The following is a 6,000-nucleotide window of genomic DNA, read 5'->3' on the forward strand; positions in this document are numbered from 1 at the left end:
ACATCCCTTCCAGAATCCTGCTTGTGGTCTGTGGAAAGCACGTGAGGATGGCTTCAAGCCTTGGGATCCTACACCCACATGGGGGACCCTAGAAGAAGTTCCTAGCTCAAGACTTTGAATGGACACATTTCTGGTTATTGTGGCCACTGGGGAGTGAATCAAAAGACAGAATATGTCCTCTCTGTCTCTATGCCAATCTATGTATCTGTATATGTTATATATATATATATTTTGTATATATATATATATATATATATATATACAAAATATATATTAGACATATAATATATATACATATAATATATATACATATAATATATATAATATATTTAATATATAATATATACATATAATATACACATATAATAAAATATATACATATAATATATTTTATAGATTTATATATTTTATATATAAAAATATATATACTTTATATATATATTTTATATATATATTTTATATATAGTTTATATATTTTATATATAATATATTTTATATATTTATATATATATATATATATATATATATATACACACACACACACATACAATCAGATTTAAGGCTGTACCTGACTAGACTATCTCTGGCTGAAGCCAGAAGCCTGGAATACATCTAGGTCTCCCATATATTTCAGCACTTGAACCATCTTGCGCTCTTTCACTGGATACATTAACAAACAGGAGATTGGACATGGAGCAGCCAGAGCTCAATCTAGTGCTTCCACGGCATACTTCAGTCATAGTCAGTGACTTAAACTAGTGTACCCTAATCCTGACCCATTTTTTATGTCTCTGACTCCTAGGAACACTTGATACCAGTTTCATTTAGTTCTTTTATTTGTTAAATACTTGGTGCCCAAAAATATCCCACAACACCCCTTTTGGAGAGGGCCCAAGACAAAAAACCAATTCTTGGTCACTTTGCAGCTCATCTACTATGGAAGTTCTTTCTGGATCGTGAGCAGTTTATTTTACATTTTCTCCATGCTACCCGACCCCCTAAACCCCCCCGAATAGGCGTGTGTTTCTATTTAGTCTTTGTTTCAATGAGATGTTGTCATGTGAATTCTGTGCTTAAGACTGTCCATGGAAATGGAGATTTGCTGAATAATACAATTGAGTGAAATATGAGCATGAGCACAGCCAAGTGTTTCACAATAGGTCTGGTTTTCATGTCTGTTTGCCTCTTTAGAAAGACTTTTCTATTTACTTGAAAAGCTACAAAGACAGAAGAGAGAAATCCATTATCTGCTGGCTCACATCCCAAATAGCCCCAACAACCAGGGCTGGACGAGATTTAGGTCAACGCCAAAGAATTTCTTTCAGGTTTCCCACATAGTGGCATCCACAAACTAAGGCCATAGTCTGCTGTTTTCCAGGTATACTCTCAGTGGGGTTGCTCAGAAGCAGCATAGCTACAAGTCCAGCAGTCATATATACAGGCTGGCAGCACTGCAGTCTGAGGCTTAACGCACCTCACCACCACACTGTTTTCCCCTGTCTAGATTTTCCTGATGAAAAAAGACACTTGTGGAGATTTGGGTCATCACACTGAGGTTGATAGAATCTTAACTGTAAACCTATCAGAGGGCAGTGGGTATCTGAAATTGGGGTCAGAGAGCTAGGTCAGTCAATGGAGGGAGGTATCTTTGAAGTGGGAAGTTCCAATGCATGAAAAATAGGCAAACGCTGAGATTGGTCAATACAGAGAGGCACGACACCTGAGGATAGTCTTTCACATGATTTGTGTGACAGGGAAGAAAAGCAATCCTTGGCATAGGCATGAGGCAGTGGTATTTAGGTTGTCTCAGACTCAGGAATGGACATTACTGTCCCTTACCTAGCCAGAGTAGTAACACAAAACATCAAGTTGCACTTATTTTGGGTTAATAAACACAGATCTACTCATAGGTGCTCATCTTAAACAAAATGTGTCTTCCAAATTTGTGGATATCTTGTTGTGTTGCTTCTTCATTCATAGAGCTCTTCCTGTTCATAAAGAGTGTCAAGAAGGAAATTCTACCCTGAGTGATAAGAGTTCTTTTCAACACAAGAAGATAGCCTCAAGCAATTTTTCAGAGAAAGTGCCAGAGATCCAAATGAGGGGGTGAGAAGTACAGGGAAACATGAATGAAGAGGACAACCTCAATGGATGTAGTAGAGGTCCTGAGGTCTAAGCTATGAAGGAAGTCTAAGAGTGAAACTACAGAATGGTATTTGGGTTACATTGTTTCATATGTGAAAAGGTCTGCTGATGCAGACCTTTTGGATTTCTAAAGCTGTCATAGAAAATAAAAACAACAAAAAAATATGGACAATGATTGATGTACCACACAGGATCACTTGGTGGATGCCAGCTGTTGCTAGTACATGAGGAACAAATAGTAGAACAGGCTTAACCCAAGTAAAAGCAGGCAGCCAGGCTGCTGTCTGTATCTGTCCTAACCTCAAACCATCTTATTTTAGAAGACACAATGTAGTCAGAGATCCATCCTGGTCACCGATGCTCACTTGTCTTCTCCAGTCACAAGTCCCTCATTTGACATGCCATCCTTAGTTACTGCTCTTGGGACTTCTCAGAAACATCTGCAAGACAGCCCCTATAACCACTGAACCACTCTCAAGCGCATGGGCACCATCTGATCCACATAGATGCCATGACACAGTTAAGGACGAGAGGTCCATAAAAATTCCAAACCCATTTCAAAAACAAAAAAGCAGAGGGAGAAATAAGGGCCATTTTTTCTTTCAGCCTCTTCCCAAAAGTCAGTGGAGGCTTCGAGTGAGAGTGAGAAAAAGAGGACGATCCCACAAGAGGCGAGGCAGTGAATGCAGAGGAAGCATTCAAATCTTCTGTGAGAGGTAGCATTCCCAAACAGAGTAGGGGCTCAGCATGGCAACTGTTTGTAAGACATCAGTGATATGTCACACATTATTATTTGTCACCAGAATTAGGAAACTGGGATGAAACCCAATGAGTGCAAATAATGTAGGCAATTCTTCACACAAAAATCACACCTCACCAGACACTGAAAGACTCACAAGGGAGAAGCTCTCAGTTTGAAGGGAGTGTGGGAGGGTTCTCACACAGACGTTACATTTCATCACACACCAGAGGACACAGAATGTAGAAGCCATATGCTTGCGGAAGTGTGGTTGAGACTACACTCATCAGCTTATTAGAGAACTTATGTGGGAAGAAGCAGCGTGTTTGTGAAGAAGGAGCGTTAAAAAGAGATAAAATCAGCTAACAGCCAACACAAGACAGCAGCCTTTAGTTCAGAGAGGTCTTGAGATATTCAAGTCATGAATTTCTCCAACAGTGTACAGACTGAAGAAATGTTTAAGCACGTTTCCACTTTCATGATGAGAAATGGGTTAGAGAAACAGAGGAGTGTTGCTGAGATTTTAGGGGGATGTTGACTTGCGACCCTTAGACACATCTTCCAGCAGTCTGTTTTGTTCATGCTGATGAATGTTGTCTGCATGCACACCTGAAGACCAAATTACATGCCACCACTGCTACTACTGTTTAGGACAGAGGTTCTAGATCAGGTTTCCTTAAGACTTCATGGAGCTGTAAACCTGTATTTCTTTTGGGTATATGAAACGCGGATCTGTTCATGGACTGTGGGAGAGAAACTTGTTGTTAAATACACATTGGGGTTTAGGAGAGGAATCTTATCTCCAGTGAAGCATGATGGCATCTCTTTGACTTTGGCTCTGATATTGTTGCAAGAAATGGCATCTTCTGGTACCTCCGCCTGCTGTTTCCAGGATCTATTGCCTCAGTGTTGAAGACCAACAGATGCAAGGTACCCTTACATGTGGGTGTTTGCATGACTATGTGGGTGTCATGGAAATGTGCACCTGTGTGCATGTCAGGGAATTGTAATGACATATGTATGTATGTGCCTGTGATCATGAGTAACACATATACATGTGTGTTTCTCTCCTGTATGCTAATTATAGGAGACGCCGATGCTCCTGAGACTGCAAGGACTCCTGAGAATGCTGGCTGGGTGTGTCTGAGGGTAGAAAACTCATATTGTGTCTGATGGGTCTGGGAAGAAACAGTGAAAAAAGGTCCAAATTTTCAGGGCCTGAGCAGTCGTGGGTAGACACAGTACAATTATGAATCCATCTATACAGATGCTACACCCAGTAGAGGGACACCTGTGGTTTCCAGGAGGGGCTGCACAGAACTACAGATGAGTTGGTGCCAGTTCCAGGTCTAGGTGGAGTATACCTCAGGTCGTGCAAGGGCTTGGGAAGCAATACTCATTTGGTTACCCAGAGAAGCTTTGGACATTATTACATGGCAGCTTTTCAATGGTTAGGGTGAGAAAGTACTTTTGACATTTGCTGAAACTTGATTTGGGGCATGATACATGGTCTGATTCTGACAAGGTTCCAAATGCTGATGAGAAGAGTGTGTAGTTTGTAGATATTAGGTCAAATATTATGCAAACTGTCTGTGGAGCCCATCTGTTGGACAGCATAATTTGACTTAAATTTATATTTATTGGCTTTTTGTCTGGATGATTCATTCTGTGCCATACTGAAGTTTCCTGTTATTTTTATATTAGAATCTCTGCCTCTCTTTAGGTCTGATAATATTTGCTGTATTTATCTCACTGCTCTTGTTTTGGGTGAATTTATACATTCATGGGTATTATATCCTCTTGTGGAATTGAGACCCTTATTAAAGCATAACATTTGTCTATTTTCTGTAGTATGTCTTGAGGTACAACCTGGTATTGTTTAGGCAATGTTTCCTATTTTTCACATTTTTTAAAAAACTATTATTGCTATTTTGTGATACAATTCCATGTGCTCTGGGATTTCCCTTCCCATTCCCCAAATCCAACCCTCCATCAACTGATTTCATCTAAATTCTTATGACAGTATAGTTCTTCATAAGCAGTTATAAGGTCATCCTTCCACACATAGACCTACAATAGCAAAAAGTCCAGCATGGTATTGTCATGACATATTTCAAAGCTTCATTGGGAGTCCATATTTGATCTGAAGCAAAGATTCGTACTGCTTTGGATCCTCACGTCTGGACATGATAGTCTCCATTACACAGTTACTATGCTTCCCCTTAGATGAAAAGTCACAATAGAAGATCAACAGCACGAAGAAAAATGGAAATTCACAATGCCATGAAGTTAAATAACATGCTACTGAAACATGCTACTGAATGACTAATGTGTCACTGAAAGAATGAAAGAAAATCAAAGCCTTTTTGCAGATTACAATATGATCTCTGAGGGAGTAAAAAATTGATTAGAAAAAAAAGTTTTGAAGAAATGAAAATAAAAACAAAATCATCAGAATCTATGAGATGCAGTTTCTGCTGATCTTTGTTGGTGAGATATGTCTCCCGTAGGAATAAGATAGGGGTGTGTTTTTTTTTTTAATCCAGTCTACTAATCTATGGCATTTGATTGTTGGGTTTAGAGATTTATATTCAGGGTTAATACGAATAGGTGGTAATTTGGCCCTGTCATTTTAGCAATGTGTTATTCATTGTCTGATTTCTTATGTTTTTATTTTATTGGGATGTCCTTCACATTTGCTTTTACTTTTGGTGGGTGCTATTCCTTTGCTCCATCAAGAGATCATTTTTAGGTATCATTTGCAGGGCAGGGTTAAAAGAATTATATCCATATTTTTCTAAGATGGTATATCTAATTATGTTTCTTACATTAAAAGCATACTTCATGCATTTCTGGACAGTGTTGTTTCCGACCAACTCTTGGAGAAATACTTCAAAGAAGTCCCCACAACCTGTGATGTGGGCATCACTGGTAATGGCTTAAAGTACAGGTTAACTTACAGTTAGTGGCCACAGAGCTGACCCCTCAACCAGTGTCTTAACCACTAGAGCAACTGTTATTCATCTGGTACTCATTGATCCTTTGAAGTTCAGTTTAAATATTTGATTAGGGAATTTTTTCTTAAACTGATGAGTTTTGGACCTTGCCTCTGGACC

The 6,000-nt window shown here is 39.1% G+C and overlaps 1 pseudogene; it reads left to right on the forward strand.

The window, feature by feature from the left end:
• Nucleotides 1–1,624, forward strand: part of LOC131478715 (histone-lysine N-methyltransferase PRDM7-like) — a 54,412-nt pseudogene extending 52,788 nt beyond the window's left edge.
• Nucleotides 1,625–6,000: the final 4,376 nt, after the last annotated feature.

The sequence above is a fragment of the Ochotona princeps genome, chromosome Y, assembly GCF_030435755.1.
Source record: "Ochotona princeps isolate mOchPri1 chromosome Y, mOchPri1.hap1, whole genome shotgun sequence".
NCBI lineage: Eukaryota > Metazoa > Chordata > Mammalia > Lagomorpha > Ochotonidae > Ochotona > Ochotona princeps.